The sequence below is a fragment of the Ips typographus genome, linkage group LG1 (genome assembly GCF_016097725.1).
Source record: "Ips typographus isolate SLU linkage group LG1, UJ_Ityp_2.0, whole genome shotgun sequence".
In the NCBI taxonomy this organism is placed as follows: Eukaryota; Metazoa; Arthropoda; class Insecta; order Coleoptera; family Curculionidae; genus Ips; species Ips typographus.
Window position 1 is genome coordinate 22,052,592 of NC_138422.1, and position 23,345 is coordinate 22,075,936.

The following is a 23,345-nucleotide window of genomic DNA, read 5'->3' on the forward strand; positions in this document are numbered from 1 at the left end:
TTGTTCTTTTATTTTATAACTCATTGTTTTGATCGTAACATGTGATTACCCGTTGAGTATTAAACTGTTGCTATAAATACATTATTATTATTATTAGTTCAATACTGTTGTTATGTTTCCATTTTCAGTGTATTACGTTCCAATATTTGTGTCTTTTTCTACCATGGTGTTAAGACGCCTATTTACCAACAAAAAACAAGCCAGAACTAACAGAAAACCTTTTTTTGCATTTAATACCTAAATAGCTATAGTATCAAAATGACCAAACATATACAGAGTGTTCTAAAATTAAAAAAATAGTTAAATTTGAAACTAAAGCTGTAGCAGTTTCATTTAAAACTCTCTTGGGCTTTGTTAAAGAGCTGTAAGCAATTGTTCAAAACGCAGCCTCTGATGTTTTCCCAATTTTCCGGAAAAAGGAGAAAAAGAATTTAATTTGGAAACCGGAATTAAGTTTCACATAAAATTCCCTAAAAATGTCCCCATTTAACCGACCTTGTAGCTCTTACGGTTACCGAGATCCCAATACATGTAGAACCAATTTGGGATATACTGTATACAGGGAGTTTAAAAAACAAAAACAACCTTCAACTGCTAAAACTATTAGCATTCGGATAAGCCAAGTTGACCTCAAAGGCCACAATTTACCGTGTAATCTCTTTGGTTTTTGGATTCTCTATGAATCACCCTGTATTTGTGTTTTAAGCCATTTTAGAAACTTCAAAGGAATTGCCGAGACTTCCTAAGTTTAGAATATCCACATAAGAATTTCTGACAGGAAAGATAAAGGAACTTATTTTCAAACATAATTTGGAAGTTGATTAACGTTATTGCCTAGTTTATTTTATTGACAAATTTATAGGACAAGATGATCCAAATAAATTTAAATTGTTTTGATACTTGTCTTCCTTGCCATAGTCAATATACTTTGTGATTTGCTGTTGTTATAATTAATGGACTGGATTGCAAGTAGCAATATATCATTCGGCTATAAATATAATGAGAACTTGGGAAACGTCCAAATTATCCACAATGTCGTTAAAGTTACAAAACATGTTTTCTTCTCTCCCGGAATGGAAACTTTAACCGGAAAAATCCTCTTTTAACCAATAAATTCGATATCCCCGAGGCTGACGGCCGTTTATCGGGAAAGCCAAAGTTATGAAAGGCACTGCAAAGTCACCTCCACGATGAATCACATCGACGTATCTGATGCCATCCATTTTTCTTTATCGATGAGTTTTGGGGACTGGGTTGATGTATTTAGAAAATGAAACGGAAACTCTATTATTTACTGGAACGGAAACTTTCGGTTTTACTACCACCACCAAAAACCGACGAAAGGGTTTACAAATCAATATGGAGTTTCAGCGTTTTCAGTGCTCAAGTAAATTGGACTCTTCACTAGAACAATTTAGAGGTCTGGTCAGTTGGAAGTAGCCACAAGGGCTTGATGCAACGTATATGTGGAAACAACTTCCAAGTTTCCAGAATGTAATTTAGAATATTATCCGGGATAATTCCAGAACTCAGTGACTGGATACTTAGCACCCCCGTTGTTAATTAATAGCCGTCCAGGGACGACAATACTTTGCTCGAGTTTCTCCGCAAAAGTTTCAAGGAGCCTGCCGAAACACGATCGATGATTTTGTTGTTGAGCAGCTAAACAACCTTGGTCTTAATTCACCCGTGAAGTTTTCAACATTTTTACAGAAAGACACTTTGATAAATCGGAAATGTTCTTGAAAGTCTTAGATATTGTAAAAAGATAACTTTTTAAATGATGATTCTGCGAAAGCTATACAAGTTTTAACACATGTTAAGCTTAGAATCTTGGCAGCCACCTGGAGGCATTAAATTTAAGATGGATTACGGGGATACTGTGTTGAGATGTTTTCAAGGCTTGAATTTACCCAGCAAAAACTTATTTATACAGAATGGTCCAGTTTTAATTGTCAATAATTCACCATTCGATAGCCTATCAAAAAATAAGTTGACATGCATTATGGCATTTTCCTGAAATATCTATCATAACTGTCAGACTAATGCAGCAATTTTGGAACAAGTACTTATGAAATTAATACTTGTTGAAACTGTCCACTGGCGTACCTACAAACAGAAAGATGGTTTTCATTTTTCCGCCTTATTTCCTACGTCACTGGATATTTTCCAAAAATTACAGTTCTTTTTACTTTTCTTGTTTAATTTAAAAAAAAAAAGTATCTCTTATAAAATTCTGACTTAAAACTTCGTTTACGAGAGTTATTAGGTTCAAAGACCCAAAACCAATCCAACCCAACTTAAAATTGTTTTGAAAACGGTGAAATATGACTTAAGAGGCCTAAAAAGTGTCTTTGTAGTCAGTTTTCATACTTTTCAGACAAATTGAAAGACTTTAGTTTTGAAAATTGACTTGAAAGGCTTAAAAACTGTTTTTCTAGTCAGTCGTTATAGTTTTCAGATAAGTTGAAAAACTTTAGTATTGAGAATTGACTTGTAGACATGAAAAACTACTTTTTCTACAATTTTTCACTTAAACTTCACACATAAAACCTTGAAAATTGTCTTGGACACCAAAAAGTGACTCTGAACCAATGAAAAGTGACATCAGAAGCATAAAATTTGTATATGAAGTAAGTTTTCATAATTTGAAAACCCAGTTCAATATTTTAGTCGTGAAAATAGTCTTAAATATAGAATATTAACAATATGTTTATGAAAATTGACTTAAAGAGTAACTTTTCAAGTTTTTTTACTTTGCTTTTTATTTTCTTACCACTTCAGCTTGGAAAATCGAGTTTCAAGACTATTTTCACCAAGTTTTTGATATAGAAAACTTAAATAACAATTTCTACATTTTCCATAGCCTTAAAAATGCCATTTCAAGCTTTGTCCCTATTAAATTGACTTCTAGACAATTCTTAAAAATGTAGTGTCTTAAGACACTGTTTTCAATCTGAAAAATCGAGTTTTAAGACTGTTCAGGACTTTCACAAAGTTTTTGACTTACCTACTTGAAAGTCCAGTTTGTACATGCACTGTCCATAGTCTTGAAAATGTAACTTCAAGCTCCTTCACTGATCGGTGCAAAAAAATGAGCATTTTCAAGAAATTCGGAGTTTTTACTGCTTTAAGACTAAAAAATCGAGTTTAAACTATTAATTAAGGTAAAAGTTAAGTTTCAGACTCTTCAATGATGAAAGTAAAAAATGTTGGCACTAAATGATACGATATTAGTCTTGAACTCTAATTTTTAGAATTGAATTAGTCCGAAAATTTAATTTGGACTGTTACCAATGTTTAATTGAATTCTAGACTTTGTTTTTAATCTAGAAAATTGAGTTGTACTGTTGTACACCAATTAAAGCCTGAAAATAGAGTTTTGGGCTGTCTTTACTCTCAGTAAAGCCATTTCTAGCCTTAAAACTCAACTTTTATACTATTTTTAGTAGTAAAAAATTAGTGTTTTGCGCAACAATCTTTGTCTTGATTTCCGGACTGTTTTTAGTGTTTGAAATCCAGTTTCAGACACTCGACATTGGATTGCAGTCTCAAAAAACGAATTTTAAAACTATTCTTAGTAGTAAATATATTATCTTAGTAGTATATACAAGTTTTTAGACTATTCAGTACAAATTTGGACTCTCACAAGTTTTGAATGATCAGTTTTACACTACCTGTAGTCTAAAAAATTTAACACCAGTAAAAATTAGTCCAAAAATAATGTTTTTTTTACTATTTTCAGTGTCAAAAATTAACTCGTAAACCTCACAGATTTCTTCTGAAATCTGAATTTCACCCGAAGTTGTGATTTGAATGTGACAGAACATATTCAAAATGTCATAGCCATATTAAAACCTAGTCTAGGATGCCCTTGTTTAATTAAATCTTTATGACAGTATACATATTCATGACAATGATTGTTGGTGATAACGAAAAGTGGGCAAGGACATTATAAGAGTTTGAATATGACGGTGCAATGAATGACATGATTGATGAATAAGAAAGTGTATAATTGATGTTAGTAGTAGCTGTTTTGTTGATTTTAGTGCTTTTGAAGATGGTAGTAGATTTGCCAACAAAACTTTATAAAAAATAATATTAAGTCTAGTGAATCTTCAACTCAACCAAAATAAATTTTGATAAACGTATTATTACGTTAAAAATGCAATGCCAAACATATACTAAAAGTTTAATTTTTAGAATAAAAGTGGTTTGCTACGTTTCTAACAACAATTTGAGGATCGCCGTACCAAAGCAAAACACAGCACAACAAGCAGTTTTCATTTGAAAACTATTTAGGTAAACGTAACTAACCACTTGAATACTGGAGAGCTTAAAAATATTCAACGCTTAAACACCTGACATATTTTAAAAACAAAGTCGGTATTAAAGGCATTACGAAGCTTAACAAGCTCGTATCAGCATTTAGCAGGGGTAGACCGCCGTGAAAAATGCTTCTCATATTTCGGATTAGCGACACTACTTTTGCCCACCCTTAGACGTGTTTTTTTTTTCGTCTGGCAAGTAAAATTTATATTCCTAGTGATTAAGCAAAGGCGAGTGGGGAAACAGTCAATTTAAAGCCGAGAGTCGTTTTTGATGCTCTCGACAGGCAATTTCGCAATAGAACAAAACAAAAGGGCCAGAGTAAAGGACTTTAAGTGGTTCGTTTCGGGGCTCCGGCATCATAAATATGTATTTGAGAATTTGGGGCCCGCGGGATATTACCTGCTTCGTTTGAAAAATTCGAGCGCAACGTTGCCAATTTTCCGGATACGAAAAAAATTTGCAAAGGGTTCAACGTTTCGGTAATTACACCAATCACCACACATAGTATCGCAGGGGTAATTACATACAATTAATAATTCCCAGTTTGGAAGATTTAATCCTGCCACGCTCGGCGCGCCGCTTCGGCAATAATATCTAATTAGACAAGCTGCGAACCCGAAAATTTTAATAATTAGCGTTCCGATCGAGGCATTGTTAAGAAATTAAAGCTGTAATAAAACAGCCTGGTTTCGAAAGATAGTAGAAAGGAACACCTGAGACTTAATTAAAAACGCTAACGGATTAAAGTGACCACCCTGCGTCATTTTGATCACTTTGACCTATCATTATTATCATCACATTTTGTGAGAAAAAGTTTACCTTTTCAATTCAAAATATTTCAGTTTTGTGTTTAAAAATTTGCATTTTTCTAATAACTAGGGCTTTGTGTATCCCTCACATCACAATATCTGTCCACATCTGTTTGCTTCATATTCCTACAGGTTCTGGTTGTATATGAAGCAAACATATGTTGACTAATTTGGTTTCCAAAACATGCATGCACACACATCGTCCTCTTTCTGCACATGAAGAAAAACCGTTCGCGTCCAATGCTGTACAGGGTGCTGCATTTTCGATGGTTTTACGGGGTACAGAGAAAACGGTAATAGATAGAAAAAAAGTAGCATACGTGTTCTGATCTCTTTTTCTGAGCTGAGATGACTGGCGAAGAGTGGGCTGCGCAAACTTCTTTTGTTTCAAAGATACGGTTGGCTTTTGAAAATTGGTCATTTTGGAACCTCCTCTGTATTTCATTTCCTATTAAAGTTATCAAAAAAGGAAAAACGGTTTCCGGTAGAAGTTTTGACGTAGAATCCAATGGCGTAGTCAGTTTTTTTCTATTACGTTTAGTTTCTGACATATGACAGTGAGTTATATTTTTTTAAATGGAACATCCTATATATTTTTAGTTCATTTAATTCTGTTGATTTTTACTTTTTCAACGGTGTATGAAAACATATAAATTTGTAAACGTTAATCTTGGTAATTAGAAAAAAAGCCTTTCCTTAACAAAAAAGTGAGTCGAAACAAAATTTGGCTATGTTCATATTAACATGTTACATGTCGTTTATAAACAGTCTTTTCAACTTCTACCTTAAAAATAGTAGAAAATAGAAATGGCCACTTTTCTTATTAAAGTGACGGTAGAACTGTTTGTAACTTAGATTTTTAATAAGATTTATTAAAAATATTTAATTTTCTGATGTGTTAGTTGATATGATTTCCGATTTTGTTTGGTATTTTAGATATTGGCCTTTTTTAGCTTAGCAAAGGTCTTTTTTTTAAATAACAGGATTAACCTCTAGAAACTTATATGTTGTAATACACCGTTGAAAAGGTAAAAGTCAACAGAATTAAATGACGTAAAAATATATAGGATGTTCCATTTAAAAAAATGTAACTTACTGTCATATGTCAGAAACTAAACGGAATAGAAAAAAACTGACTACGCCATTGGATTCTACATGAAAACTTCTACCGGGGACAGTTCTTCATTTTTTGATAACTTTAAGAGCAACTGAAATACAGAAGAGGTTCAAAAATTAACAATTTTCGAAAACCCCCCGTATCTTTGAAACAAAAGAAGTTTGCGCCGCCCACTTTTCGCCAGTCATCTCAGCTCAGAAAAAGAGATCAGAACACGTATGCTACTTTTTTTCTATCTATTACCGTTTTCTCTGTACCCCGTAAAACCATCGAAAATGCAACACCCTGTACATATCTCGGAGTCTATGAACACCGTAACCAGTGGCTTATATTAGACTCTTAATAGTTTGGACGACAAAAGCATCACAGTTCTTCAGACGATATTTAATCGAATCTATAACACAGGTGAATATCCTGCCAAATGGTTAACATCCAATTTTTTACCCTTGCCGAAAAAGAGCAATACAACAAAATGTGAGGACCACAGACTAATCAGCCGCGTGAGTCACACACTCAAGATATTCCTTAAGATTATCCACTACAGAATATCAATAAAGTGCGAAAGAAACATCGGATCCACATTATTTGGATGCAGACGAGGGTTAGGCACCAGAGAAGCATTAGTTGCGACTCAAGTACTGATTCAGAAAGTCCAATATCATAAACTGATCCAAATCCTAAATAGATTGGACATAGACCAAAAAGACATCCGCTGCATTCAAAGCCTATACTGGAACCAAATGGCTGAAGTCAGAGTTGGTAACTATCTCACAGAAGCAAGACCAATTTGTAGAGGGGTCAGACAAGGGTGTGTTCTCTCCCCACTTCTCTTCAATTTATATTCTGAAGCCCTAGAAGAACGCAATGAGGGCGTTAAGGTAAATGGTGTATGGGTCAACAATATTCGTTATGCGGACGATACAGTTCTAATTGCAGATAACATGGAGGATGTTAGGTTTGCGGGATATCCTTGGGATTGTAGTAAGAACATGGGCCTCAATATCAACACCAAGAAGACTAAATTCATGATAATTACTCGAAAGCCACAAGAATTTCAAAATTCAAGCCGAACATATGAGAATCAACCAATAGAGCGAGTAAATAAATTTAAATATCTAGGAACGTGGCTGTGTGAAAACTGGGAATCAGACACAGATATCAGATGCCGGATTGAAAATGCCCGCAGTGCGTTCATGAAATCCAAAAAAGTGCTCACCAATACTGATTTCAAGAAGAACCAATGATGAGGTCTTGAGAATAATCAATAAAGACCGCGAACTGTTAGACACCATTAAACGTCGAAAAACAGCATACCTGGGCCACGTAATACTCAATGAGAGGTACCAATTCCTGCAATTGATAATTGAGGGGAAGATTGAGGGAAAGAGAGGAATCGACAGGAAAAAGATGTCATGGCTCCGCAACGTTAGGCAGTGGACACGACTGAGGACTCACTCAGTTCAATAAATAGGAAATTGAAACAAGTTGATTCACTAAGATAACGTGTTGTCATAAAATTCTGGATAATCCTGGATAAACCAGGTAGCTTGCTTTTATTCGCCTCTCAGCAGACATAATATCAAATTCTAACATAATATTAGCAAACTAAAGTCATGCAGAGCTGTACTCATTTTACAATATTTGTTAAGTTGTTCACGATTATTATCATCCTGAAGATGAGATTTACTCAAATCTCCCTCACCTCCTAGTTGCATGATAATATCATCATAACTGGCATCAGATTCACCATGACCATTCATTCTAATAATCTAGTAAATAAAGAAAATTTAAATAAAAAAGCTTGAATAAAAATTCTACAATAGGGATGCCAAGTTATTTTTAAGGTAAATAACTAAACCAATCTAACTTACTTTCTACCTAAAAATACTGCTTCTAAATATATCATTGAAACTACAAATGTCTTTAATACAAAAAATTACAAACTACTTACAACTAATACTCTTCGTCAAAGAGTCCAAATTGTCCAAAATAAACCGTCAGTTGACCAATCTTCTTCTTTTCCGTTGAGGTGGATTTTTAACTGCAAAGGCTGTACCTCGGTAACAGCCGGGAGGCCTCGTCGGTGATCGATTTAACCACTTCTGGAATAGGTCCTCTATCACAATCTGCTCCATGTCATAACGTGAACTAGACGGTACAAATGTTGGTAGCACTCGGTATTACACCCAGTAACTTCCGTTCCGGAAGGAAAAAGCTTTCTAAGATCCCCTGATCTTCAATAGTCTGATTTTTGCTCGAATTTCTCTTTTTTTAAAATTGACTTTTTTTTTAGCTCTCTCAAAGTCTCTCTGACAATCAACCACCATAAAAACAAAAAAAAAACCTTTTTCCCACCTTCTACCTCCACGTACCACCTTTTGCACCTCCTTTGAAGTTCATCAAGTAAAACTGTTAATTTTCTTAATAACTACATACAATCCTACTAAAACTAACTATAATGGTAAACACTTGACATCCCTACAAAAATGTACCTTTTCTATAAATTAAATAAATAAATTTTCTTTATTTTCTTGAAAAAAAATCCTTATTTTCAAGACACTAGCATCAGTATTAGATAGTTTGGTAAAGTATATAGTTTTTAACTTATTTAGCCACAGTCGAGCTCGCTACAACTAAATTGAAGTGATTAAATTGGCCGGTACGATCACCTGATTTAACTTCACCAAACCCGGTCAGACAATTTTCGGTACATTGACTAAAAGGAAAACGAAGAGAAGACTGAATGGAGCAAATTCCGTAATTATCGTACAACCGTCGAGGCTGCAAGTAAATTACGTGGCCGTGTTGCAAACTGAGTTCGGGAGAATCGGATCGGGCCCTAACTGAATTTCCCAGTAAAAGGGAATTTTTCGAGGACCTGAAATTGGACGATCGATGTTTTGCGGTGTCGGCGACACGCGGTCTGTTTCCGTTTCCGCTTTTCCGAAGAATGGCTCCGACCAGACTATATGAGGATGAGCTCTAATCGAGATCTATCGACAGTTTGCGCAAGGTTTAATTGAATCGACCGTCTAGTGAGAAGATTTGATTCCCTATTCAAGCGAAAATTCTTCTACCAATTCGTTCTCTAAAATTATACGAGACAGGTAGCTTTCTTTGGATATTAGCCGTACAATAGTCGACCGCAAGTCTTTTCAATGCAAAACCGACCTTTCGATATCAAAAGCACTAGTTTCAAACCATTGTGTGTGACGTTTTGCTTCGATTCACCCGGATGAGAATGGTAAATTGTATGTTTGCGAGTCTGGACGATCAAAAGGAATTTGTGCAGGGGACCATTTCGGAGAAGACCAAGTTATGACGCCATGTTGACTGGGTAATGTGTTGAAAGCTACTCTAATCTTGAAATCACGCGGCAATCAAAAGTGTTTAAGAGTGCAATAAAAAGTCGCTGAGGTGCTTGTTTTGACCCCTCAACCTAAAATTTAGGACTTTATCCATTACTTAAATCTTATTTTGTAATAGCTTTACTTTTATTAGATCACCAAAAGGCAGTAAAGACGTTTTTATGATCAGAAACAATAAGACTGAAGCAGTAAACTATTTACTACCTATTAACTGTGCTATTAATCAACGCGTTTATGGGTCTGACTTTGGTCGCGGTGGCTTGTGTAATTAAGCTGTGATGATGTACCCCGAAAATTCTTTCCTAATTACACACTTTGTTTTTGTGTTGAGAAAATTTTTTGAGATTCTTTTCTCCTATACTCTTAACACAAAGAGGAGAAAAGGTGATATTGTCCTACTTTGCATTGTAATTTATCAATTTCAATTTTGTTTTTCAGTTTTGTCAGAATATTTTTGCTTGATTTCGAAATTCAAGAAGTAAGAAGGTAAAATTTCAATATGAAAATCCTCTTAAACTGAAATTGTCTATTAGGCCAATATAACTAATGATCTTTAGTATTATTTATGTGTTTTGTAAGTTATTTACGAAAGTAGTTGTCAATACCATAAAATTTCAGGAACAAATTTAAAAACATACAGTACTTTGTCACAATAAAAAATTGAGTGCAGAAGAACTGTGTGTTGCTTCGGTTTCCTAATCTCTTTCAACTGGCACTGAGAGAATATGGACTTCTACTTTATTTTTTAGGTTGCAACCTTCAATCATCCATCTAGATTGGTGATATTGATGCTTGTCCTTGCTTGTCTATTCCATTTCAATAGCACTCTGGCAAGCTTTCTATAGCATTTAAGAACTTCTTACTGAAGTAAAGTAATGCAGAATTTATTTTATCTGGAATCTGGATAAATAAATCTTCAAAGATACGGTGGAAAGAAACCAATCGAAGATTACCACCTGACTGCGTATTCTTGAAACGAGGAAAAGGAGTTGTCAGGAGAAAGATGAGAGAGAACCTGCCTTTGTCACATCTTGATCTTCTCAACAGGCTCTGACATCATCTTCATCTACACTTCTCTTGAGAATCCCGTTCTCTGCTACTATGAAGAAATATTTATTGCAACTTAATCAAAAGGATTTTTGTTTTAGGTGAAACAGTGTTTGTTAGCTTTTAATAAATCATATCAATAACCTATACATATGTTACTGACTGATTGACTTGAACTCTAAATAAGCCTTTCTGGTGCCAATCGCTTATAGGATATCTGTTCTTCACATTTGGTGGTAAATAACTTCTTTTTTTTCATAGAGTACCTTATTGGTCCACGCAGTATTTGACATTATAGCTATCCAAGTTATTTTCTGGGAATGGTCATTCTAGGTTAACTCAGGACACTTGATCAATCTTATTGGGTACAATAGACTCTTCTTCTGAATTATGGTTAGGCATGTTTTCTTGACACTGGTTTGCCCGGAAAAATAATGTGGGAGTTGATTTAGTTGATCCAAATATTATTCGCGTTGTGTTGTTCAATTGGATGAACATTTTTCCTGTGTAAGCGGTCATACCGGAACACAATACTCAGAAGCAAAGTAGATTAATTCCAGTGCAGAAAAACGTAGAATGCCAGCCAAAGTTAACCAAGTTCCACACAGTCTGTAAGGTTATTAGTAAGCAAACTACTATAGAAGATATTATTCAGTTTTTGATATAGACACTAGATTCCTGGAAAGAGGAATGGAAGTTATCTAGAGAAGGGAACTTGTCACAGGCACAGTTTTGTAAATCTCCGCCCGAAGCTTTGGCGTCTTTCTGTATATCTTCAATGCTAAAGGGTTAAAAGTATAGTGTCTTATCAGCATAGGAACTTCAAGTTTCTTTAGGTCACCCGTAATTTTGATGCATGTGTGCAGTCTTTTAATGTCTTTCTGGTTAGGTTTGCGGTCTTTGGACTACTACCACTCAGTGGTCAAAGCAGCGACAATACTCTTCTGCTGGATTTTGTAAAGACTACATTTTCCACTAGACTCCTGTTTTTGTATTGTCTAAAGTGTGTAGACCTCCATTTGCTCTATCGCGGTCATCTAACACAATAAATACTCTTTACCTTCTTAAAGTAGTGCATCCAACCAGCGCTCATTGGAGTCTGTTGAAACAAGGCATAAGTGTGGGTAAATATTCTTGCCGCCAGCCTGCTATCTTGAAGGTACTTCTTTAGCGTTAAGTTTAAGTATAAATTATCTCTCTATTATTCTCCTCAGTCCATTCCAGTAGATTTTCACTATTTACGTCGTTTCTTCCACTTCCATCTACTATGATGATGACTATTAAAATCTCCGGTAAATTTAGCTAGATACTTAAAAGATGGCATTACATGCTGGAGCCATATTGTAGAAGGGGGTTTATACATGTTACATACTATAGTTTCACCAAAATCTTGTAAATTGACCAAGAGTAAAAATAAAATGACGTAACAATGTAATAGACAGGTTTTGGTTGTGACAAATGTGCTAAATAATGAAGTAAACGTCATATTCACAACATCTAACCGTTCATAACATTGCAACGTCATCCTATATTAGTATGATTTTCAGCATATATTTACTATACAAAGTTATAATATCTTACATTTTTGCTTCTAGAACTGTTTGTAGGCTCCATGATATTCGAAATTAGATTAATTATTGTTCTTTGTTGTATGATATTAGTCAATTTTTCTTCTATTTTCCTACAGTGGTAATTGTTTTTGTCTGTGCTGAGAGCTGAACAGCTCTGCTCATAATGAAGAACGGTAAATGCCCGGAAAAAGACACTGTTACAGTTTAAATGGAGGACGTAAGATAGAGAAAACTTTACAGACTCTGCTCAACAATTATCTAAAAGATGGTAAAACACCGAATTCTTGGTATAATCACAGACTATAATGCAGAAGTTGTGGTTTTGTTCAAGAAGGGGGATAATACAAATCAGTTTACTGTCACACCTTAGTAAACTTTTAACTGAAATACTTACCATCCAGCAACCAGTGGAGCAAGCCAGGTTTCGAAGCAAATACAGCACAACTGACCATCTGGAAACATTGTGCCAAATAGATAAAACAACAGAATACAATATGTATTCCCATATACCTTGCATTTGTTGATTTCCAAATGGCATTTGATTCTATATAAACATGATCCTTTTTAAATGCTCTCAACAACGCCATGACATGACATTCTTATAAAAAATATATATGAACACGCAACAATGGAAGTAAAAATTAACGAAAATACGAAAAAAGGATACAAAATATTGCTAAAGCTATTGCTAAACACTTTAGTTCTGGAAGACGTCTTCATTGGAAACAAAAATAAATAAAGTTTGATGGATCATTTCTAAATAATCTACTCTTTGCAGATGACATCGTCATCATTTCATCAATGAATCAATTCGAAGAAGCTTCTAAAAGTATAAAGCTGGCAATAAACATAAGCAAGACCAAAACAATGAAAATTGATAATGCTCATACCAACATAGGTGATCAGAGAGTTAAGAATATCAAGGAATACGTTCATCAGGGTCATACAATCAAACTAAGAAAAGAAAATCAAACAGTGGAGATAACTAGACGAGTGAGACTCACGTGAGCTGCTCTCGGTAAACTTAAAACACATACTGAAGAACAATGGCATCCCAATGAACCTGAAGGGAAAGGTCTATGATAAATGCATTCTGCCGGTGACAATGTACGGATTGGAGACATCAACACTGGCTAGACATAGTGCTAATTGCTTGAGGGTGGTTCAGAGAGCTATGGAACGTTCTATGTTAGGGATTTCCCTCAGAGATAGAGTGAGAAATCAAGAAATGAGAAGAAAACCCAGAGTTACAGACCTAATATCATGAGTGGCCGAATTGAAGTGGAGCTGGGTAGGGCATGTCGCACACCAGAGAAACAACAAGAAGTATAGTTAGGCCACAAAGACACTGGATAGATGATATGAAGGAAGACCGGCAGAAGTGGAAGAGACACGAAGAGGCTTATGTACAAAAACGGATGGAAGAAGGCTGAAGAAGGAAGAAATAATTATTTTTAAACTAATACTAAACTTAAAACTAAACTATCTTTACCTCAATCTATAGAGTTCCTATTTTTACTTTAATTTTGATAATGGCCCAAAAGTGATCTCAACTTAAAATTCATATTGTCTGAAGGATGCCATTTTTAAAGCTGCTCGAAAGATGCCCCTTACCAATATAAGAATTTAAATATCCATTTGAATATTTTCTCTCCACTTTTTCTGACTTTCTTGTTTACAAGCTTTACACTTTTTAATTCAAAACAATCAACGGTTAATTCGATGGACAAAAAATTAGAATAAAAACAAAAGCAAACCAATTTAGGGTGTCCCGAAAACCGACTGAAAAAATATCCGAAACTCGGAGCATATTATGGCTGTACGCTTTTTATTTTTTCGGTGTAGGGGACTTGATAAAATATCGCTCATTTCCTTTCACTGAGACTGGCATTTGTTTTAATTTTCGCGAGAGGGAAAAAAATATGTTTCCGAGTGGAAAGTAATGTTCGAACGGCCAAAAAGGAAATTCGCAGAGCAGCTACTACATTTTGGAGATTTGAATGGGTTAAAAATAGCGTCACTGGTGGCACTAAATCGTTAAAAAACAAACCGGCATCATAAACCGATCGAATGAAAAATAAACGCCTCTATCACGTCCCGTTGCGCCGGCAATAAATTTTAAAACGGGATTTAAAGATTAACTCTGTCCTTCTCTGATACATTAATAACGCGTTATAACATCTACGAGTCATCGTTTCATCAATCATGTAAAAGAGACGGGAGCTCACAAAAATATAATAAAAAAAAATGAACGGAGCTTTATCAAACAGAGTTTTCGGACAAAAGGGCCGGATTTGCGCTCCGTATTTTCATAGAAACAATTGGAAACGCATTGCGGTTTTTCTACTCCCTAAAAATGAACGGAACAGACCGCAAAACCGAAGAATTAATTAAAGAAAATTGGCTCGTGGTGGTGTGGTATAGATGAGTCGAAGAGGCGAAAGCACCTGGAGATTGTTATTAATGAAATGAGGCAGATGGTCGTGGGATGGCAACAAACCAGGTAGATTGGCAAAAAATAATAAGTTTTCTTTTTTAGGACTGAAAACCGCCCTCTGTAATACTATACCGTAATTAATGGGGGCTGTAGCTGCGTCATGACATACGGCTTATTACAAAGAACACGAGGTCCGGTACGTTTTGAACATGTTGTTAGATTCAGAAAATTTTGCCTCAAAATTTCGCACAACGAATGACTATTATCGTCAGTCTTCAGGATAAAATTGAGTAGTGTTTTTCATTTATTTATCTACCTTCATTTATTTATTTATTTATCTAGCATGATAATGAATCATTACATACCTCATTTTGCGATTTTATCACACTATAGTGCAGTAATAATTGATTTTACCTACGACCTCAGTGTAAATAGCTAATACGCATAGTTTTCCGTTACATAATGAACCTCTTTACGCACAGTTATAAAAAAAACGCACAGCTGTAAAAAAAGCGCAAAGTTTTAAGATCGGCCACAAACTATCGCTCTAATGCTGGGTAAAATTGATTTTGTTTACATTTCTTCCTTTATCAGAGTATATTAGATGGAGGTCATCGCGTAATGCATTGTTCATACAGTTTTAAGTAACTACTTCGTCTAGAATATTATCTGCAATAGCAAACACATCAAGTAATATTACTGAAAGTTTTCCCTTTCTTCTTAATAACTGTAATGTCACCATAAATAATTATTTTAAGAACAACATTAATAATTATTTAAGTAACATGATTTGTGAATTTTTTTTATTACGTTATTATTTTTTTCATTAGTGGCATAATACCTATGATTAGTACAAATATGATGTCAATACGTTAAAAATATACCTTTTTAATGAAAAGTTTCTCTGAATTATATGAATTGCGAAAACAGGACTTTCCATTTGGTCGTAGGTAAAGTATAGTACGTCACACGTGCTCTAAGGCATTTTACACACTCATGGAATTACTTCTTACAGCACTAGTTACGTAATATACTATTATCGCACTAGTGGCTGTAAAATTTCTCTTTACGTAACTCAAAGTTAAAAAATGACTAATTTCTGTGTAGATCGTAGATAAAATATTGTTCATCACCCGTATGGTATTGCAAATTAATGGACTCGTGTGATTATCACAACTCGGTTTTCGACATCATCGTGACAATACTTCTCACTCGTGATTATAGAATTGCTCATACCACACTAGTAATGTAAATAACTTTTTCATAGTTTGAGGCTTTATTTGTTTTGTTAAGAATTAGTTTTTATCAATTGGAATGGAAAGAATGAGTCATATGATTGCGAAAGTATTATAGTTTTCAAATTTCAACCAAAAATAAAACTTCCTTACCATTCAAATCTCGGAATCTATAGAGATTTTTACGCAAGTTTAACCTTTCTAACTTTTTCCATATCTCTACTAGTTTAAGAGATATTCCACAAAATCCATTTTAGAAACCAGGAAATCATTTTTGGTTGTTAAAGTTTGGTCACCTTGTATGTAATTTTAGTGGAAATGTGTCGTTTTAAAGCTGAGATTCAGTTTTTTTGACCTTTTTAAGGGACTTTTTCCATATCTCCACCAGAACAGGAGATATTCCGCAAAACATATTTTGGACACCAGAAACTCCATTTCTTTGAAATTGTGATCCTTACCAGGAATTATGACACCGGTTGCTTTGACCTTGAATAACTCGTTTATTTGATTTACTTGTTATGACTTTTTGTCTATGGATAGCCAATAAAACGGGCTTTCCATCGACGTATAAAAGTTAATTTTATCATTTGGCCGCTAGAAGGCCAAATATAGGAAACCGGGATAGTGAAGCGAGTTCTCCAGCTGAAGTTGGCACTCTTTGTTTCAATTTTGAATAACTTACTTATTTCCTACACTTGACTACAACTTTTATACGCCACTGGATAGCTAATGAAACAGGCTTTCCATTGATATATAAAAGTTTTTTGTTGGTGGTAAGGTCTAGCCGATAGGGGGCGTCAAATTCAAGCAAGTTTTCCAAGCTTACACTTTTGACGTTTTAACTTTGAAGAACTATTGCTGATTAGACACACTTCTCTAAAACTTTTATACCTTCATAGATAGTTAATAAATCGGGCTATTCATCGACGCATAAAAGTTCATTGAAAGTTAACGTATTTTTCAAAAAGTAATCTCAATAAAACATACATATTTGATATTAGGAAAAAGAGATTTTTTGATTGAGCAAATAAAATTCAAGGAGTTTCATTTAAAATACTGAAAATATGTGTCAAGAATTTGACAAGTGATTGACAAATGTCAATTTTTACATCAGATTCAGGCGATTGTCTGTCCGATCAAAATTAACTTAGTTAGCAATTGAGTAAAATATAAACAATCATCCTGTACATTTAGATTATACATATTTAAGTCTGGAAATCGGGGAGGACACAAAATGAAGATGTGTTAAAACATGTAACTGACAGAGGAACATTGATAATCGGATGCGCGAGAGAAAGACAAAAAACCTAAGGAAAAAATAGGCTGAAATTTTACTGTTGACAAACATCTGTCTAAATTCATGGACTAAATGTCCAAATTGCAAAATTTATTTTTCGGTTTATGTTCGTGTGCAAACTTAACAAAAACAAAACTTAGTGCCAATAGGCCAAAAATTAAATACTATAGTCTATCCGATGAACCTACGGAGTAATAAAATTCGATGGGCGGCAACTTTGGTCGACCCGCATTACACTGTAAAACAGGTACGTAATAGTGAATCGAGACATGAGACCCGAGAAGTCCTTATATTAGAGAGAAAAGAAGATATTATATTGTAAAACGGACGGGATATAGACCAATACTAATGAACGGGGCGGGTCAACCCCTCCTAATTTTCGCTTTTATTACTCCGTAGGTTCGCCAGTTAGACTATAGATGCCTGGCTCTACTGTGTTAGTTCAGGATATTGTAGGACTATAACCTCAAAATTATGCAGAGGACGTAATTAATTACATTTAGTACATTCGCGACATTTTTTCATTAATTACATTATCTACGTGTGACGAAAATGAACAGATTCCTGGACGTCTAAATCAGGGCTTTCGTATCTTGGACGTACTATAAAATGTGAAGTGTTTACAGTTCTTCCCTTACTTTTATATGCCAGCAATTTTTTTGCTCTATTCTAGGCAATTTATTTCTCGTCATTATCATTAATTTATTTTTTTATATATTAACGTTAGTGTATTTATAGTTGAATACTTCTTAAACAATTTCATTGCTCATTACTATCACAAGTATCAAAGTTATATCTAACTCAATACTTTCAATGAATCAACAAAGTTTATATGATAAAAATAAAATAAAAAGCCTATTCTGGCTGACTCGTGTTTGAATTTCATGCTCCGAAAATAGTTTTAACTAGTTTGGATTTAAATTTTCCCTTAAAAGCCCGTATAAAAGAAAATTGAATAAAGCGCTTATTCCTAGAACGTCTTTAAAACTCCCCCAAGACTTTTTAGACTGCCATCAGCAAAAATTGCGAAGAAAAGGACTTTTGTACGAGAATTTCATTTAATTATTTAAATGGCAACATCAACGAGGGCTTTCTGGGCAAAGCAACATTATATTTTGCCAGTCAGAATATCCGTTTATTCACTTCAGGATTAAGTCCCGATGCAGTGGCGTGCCCGAAAAATAACGCCACCGGAGGGGATTATTATCGTTACTTCTTATCGCCACTGTCAGTTTTTACGAGGGAAGATCCGATGATTTAAAGGGATGATGTCGTTAAGACTTTCTGTCTCTTGGGGTTTGGATGCTGCAGTTATTTTCCCCCTGGTATCGAAACAAAGGGGGTGGCGTTACCCTTAATCAAAACGTGTAAAAAACTAGTCGCACTGCAACTGTAAAAACGCGTTTAGCAGACTGGGCGATAATTAAATTGCGCCACGTTCCCGCCGGGAATATTTAGTCAGATACAATGAGCGACGATTTGTCACCGTTTGCGAATATATACATACACGACTCCCCTTCCCCTTAAACCCCCATGAAACGTCAAAAACGTAATTTAATTTTTTGAAACAATGCATGCACGTACACGTCCCTATCATTCCCCGTGACACCAGCATAAATACGGGGGTGCACGATATAGGAATTAAACCGGATCGTGTCACAGCCATTTTTAATGTCACTTTCAGTTGTTTTTCTTCTATGATTTAAATGTATTTAACAAAGACATGTTGGAAACATTAACACTGTTAATTGTTGTGCGACATCTGGTGACATCTTTACTCAACTCTATGAGTTAGAAAGTACAGATGGCGTTTCCAAATCTAGGAACAGCACCATTAATGCCGCATCCTTCGGTAAACACCGATCTGATTGGTTGAAAATGGTGAGGTTTTGTTTTTTGTTTATCAATCCCAATCCTCTGACCGGTTTCGCCGTATTACGGCTCATCAGAGAGGCTATAGGGCTTGATAACCAAAGAACAAAACCTTCATTCCAATATAGTCAACTGGATGCCAGAAATGATAGTTGTTGTGCAACATCTGGTGACATCTGTACTCAACTCTATGAGTTAGAAAGTACAGATGGCGTTTCCAAATCTAGGAACAGCACCATTAATGCAGCATCATTCGGTAAACACCGATCTGATTGGTTCAAAATGGTGAGGTTTTTTTTTTGTTCCTGCATTGACTGTTGCATTGACTAATCATAAAAACAACATGTAAAATCACAACAACTTCACTATCAATTCCCTCTCTCCAGCTCTTGCGTGGTCTTCCTCTTTTCCTTCTTCCTTTAGGGTTCTATGATTTTTTTTGGGATTCGGTGTTGTGCCCTTCTCTATACCTGTCCATACCATATCAGCTGCTGGGTTCTAATGTTATCGATAATGTCGTGTCTTATGTCCATGCTATGTCTTATTGTGTCGTTTGGTATTCTATCTCTTCTGGATTTTCAGGCCGCCTCCAGTAGTCCATTTTTATAGATCTGAGTATTTTTTCTTTTAGTGGCCATATTTCAGAGCTGTATGTTATTATGCTTTTCACTATTGAGTTGTATATTAGATTTTTGTTATTTGCGTGTGAATTTTTATTCCAAGGTATATTATTTAGCATGGAAATTGCTCTTCGTTGTTCGAACAATTGTTCCTCCCAGGTATTTGTCACTGCAATCTTTAATAGTATGTCCCGTTGCCAGCCGCAGATCTTGTTGTCGCCATCCAATGCACATATATTCACTCTTGTCGATGTTGACTTCTAAACCCCACTTGTTATATTCCTCCATTAGTTTGCGGGTTACGTATTCTATGTCATCTATATCTTGTGCGACAACAGCTTGATCATCTGCGACCGATAGGGTGTGAACTGTATAATCATCGTCCACTAATATTTCCATATTGTTGCATTTCCGCTTCCAGTTCTTAAGTGCGTTTCCTAGATAAATTTTAAATAGTGTTGGAGACATGCAGCAACCTTGTTTGAGCCCCTTGGTAACCGTAAATCTTGATGTTAGACCATAGCTTGTTTTAACTCTAGTTCTTGTCTCCTTTTTTGTGGATGGTTGACAATAAGTGTAATATTTTCCATTCCTCGGGCACTTATGATGTGTTAAGGCATTTTTGAAACAAATTTCTCAATGCATGATACAGCTTGTCACTTCCGTATTTTATAAGTTATCCAGGGATATTTCCCGGTCCTGGGGCTCTGCTATGTTTTACATACTTCCTAACCTCTGTTACCGTTATTATCGGGGATCCGTGCATGACTATGTTTGGGTTTTTATTTGTGTCATCTTTAAATTGTGGGCTATCTTCAGTAAGCGTTCTTTCAAAGTACTGATTCCATTCTTGGGGGAATATTGGTGAGATTACTTCCTATGTCCGTTCTGTTCTCACGTTTCTCAGGAGTCTCCAGCTTTCCGTGATTTTCCTACCTTCTATGTATGTATTGAGCCTTGAGCATGTCCTTTCCCATTGACCATTCTGCTTTTCGCTTATCCTTCTTAGTACTCTCGCTTGTGCTTCTTTGTATCTCAGTTTGTCGTCTATGTTTTTTTGAGCTTAAATATTTGTGGTATTTTTTTCCTTTTTCTTCAATTTCTGTTTCTTCTATGTCTTAATATATTTGTATTCTTCACCTATGCTAGTGAATCTGCTGTATCTTTCCTGGTCCAGTCGGGTGTTATATGATATTTGTGTACTTTAATTTTCCAAGTTATTTGTGTTAATTTTTTGTGGTGTTTCCTCTTTTGTTGTTTCTTCTTCTCGGTGGATATTGCCCATGTTTTCTTTTGGTTTAGTCGTTGCCGTTATCCTTCCTTTCACTAAGTAGTGGTCACTTTCCCATGATGCCCTTACGTCAAGGAATTTTAATCGAGATTCTTGTCTTGTTATTATTTAATCAATAACACTTCTGCGGTTCTTTGTCATGTGTATTTATGTATTTCTCGGTGTTAAAACTGGCCGTTTAGTATTTTCAACTGATTTTCCTCCGACTTGATCGTTTTCCTTTTTTCCTGTTCTACTGTTCAGGTCTCCAGTATTATCTCTCTTGATGTTCCTATTTTTCCTATTTCCTCATTTAGTTGCTCAAAAAATGGCCACTTCAAAATGAATATGCAAGCCAAATTTGATTTGAGTAACTTTTTTCGTTTAGGAATTAAAAATAAAAAAATTGTTTTAATGACTCACCTTTAAGGTGCCTTATCTCCGTTAGGGGGCACTTTTCGACTACAATTTATACGACACTGGAGTTTATTTTTTATGTACTTTTCACCATTGAATTATCCTACAACTAATATGAATCACCCTGTATGTATAAAAAAATAAAGGAAAACGAGCTTTTAAAAATATTGACTTATTTCTAAAGAATTTCCCCTTTCGTGCGATAGGAATATCATATTGCTCTTGTAAAGTATACCTTCATTACTGTATTTATCCGACTGTTGTTGTTGTTTGAAATGTCAGTTTCTTAAAAATCTTGGTCGAATTAAAACACAAATCTTTCGCTTAGATCATAAAAAACTGTCAGCCCTTCTTCCTTACAACCCCCAAAACACTTTGGGCGGCCTTAAAAAAATGTAATGACAGTGTTGAACGACGAAAGGAAAATACGATTAAAACGGGGGAATAAAACGCGACAAACCCGACCTTAAACCGGAAAAGATCCGACCGCAAAAGTAGGTAAAACCGAAAAAACGCATAGAATGGGCGACGCTAAGTTTGATAAATGACCCCCGGGAAGTTTATAAATTCTGGGGTAAACATTCAAACTCGAGTTTTCGGGGACAAAACGGGAGCTTTTTCGATTAATCCGAGAAAGCAAATCTTGCCCTGTTTCTCGGTTGTTTATTAAATTTTAAACACGTAACCAACTCCTAAAGAAAATTTAACAGTTGCTTTTCTTTGTTTCAGTATGCCCAGAAGTAGTAATCGGAGGATTCATCGGAGCAACACGAATCCAAGAAGAACGGAAATCAGACCCACATTGGTTTACTAGTATTCCAGTTTTGTTAAATAGTTTTTGTTTGGGAGACGTGGCAACATTGTGATATTTTTGTGAATAAGTCTAATCACTGTTAAATAATAATAGTAAAATGTTGTTATTTAAACGAATGAAAGGACTGATGTATAGTTTTAGGTGGTGTACATAACACAGTATTATTTACCTCACCATTTTCAACCAATCAGATCGGTGTTTACCGAATGATGCGGCATTAATGGTGCTGTTCCTAGATTTTGGAACGCCATCTGTACTTTCTAACTCATAGAGTTGAGTACAGATGTCACCAGATGTTGCACACAACTATCACAGTAGGCTGTATTTTTAACATTTCTCACTTTTATGAGCTTACGATGTTGATAAATACAGGGTGGATCACGATAAACATTTTGGACAACAGTTTTTTTCAAATTTCACCCCTCTACATAGTTAAACTATTAAAGATTTTGGATCATTTCAGGAAAATACCACCAAAATATTCACATTTTGGTAGGTTTTCAAAAACTTTCAAAAAATCTCTATTGGCATTTCAAGATAAAGACATACCTACTCCATCTGGTGATCAGTTTTGAAACACTTTTCGGACATTCAAGCAGCCATTTCTCCGTTTGTTTACGTTGATTTTGGTTAGGAATTGAACACTGGCTTCATAAATACAGTGTTTCCCAAATTGCTTCTACATGTATTGGGATCTCGAAAACGGTAAGAGCTACAGAGTCGGTTAAATGGGGAAAGTTTTAGAGAATTTTATGTGAAACTTATTTCCGGTTTCCAAATTAAATTATCTTTCTCCGTTTTCCGGAAAATTGGGAAAACGTCAGAGGCTGCATTTTAAACACTTTTTAACAAAGCCAAAGAGAGTTTTGAAACTAAGACATTATTAAGGCACTTTTTCACGTAGAACACGATGACGTAATTAGAAAAAATCTTTCGTCATTGGTTTCCGAGATATGGATGATAACTTTGAAAATTCTTATAGCCGCCTTTAAGAGAGAAAAAAAGTGCCTTAATAATGTCTTAGTTTAAAAATTCTCTTTGGTTTTGTTAAAGGGTGTTTAAAATGCAGCCTCTGACGTTTTCCCAATTTTCCGGAATACGGAGAAAGATAATTTAATTTGGAAACCGGAAATAAGTTT

At 35.0% G+C, this 23,345-nt stretch overlaps 1 protein-coding gene across 1 annotated transcript in view; it reads left to right on the forward strand.

Moving 5' to 3' along the window:
• Positions 1–22,978, forward strand: part of Toll-6 (Toll-like receptor 6) — a 72,941-nt gene extending 49,963 nt beyond the window's left edge. The window contains exon 2 of the mRNA XM_081972491.1: positions 22,122–22,978. The gene's annotated coding sequence lies outside the window, so the exon portion shown is untranslated. The remainder of the gene's footprint in view (positions 1–22,121) is intronic.
• Positions 22,979–23,345: the final 367 nt, after the last annotated feature.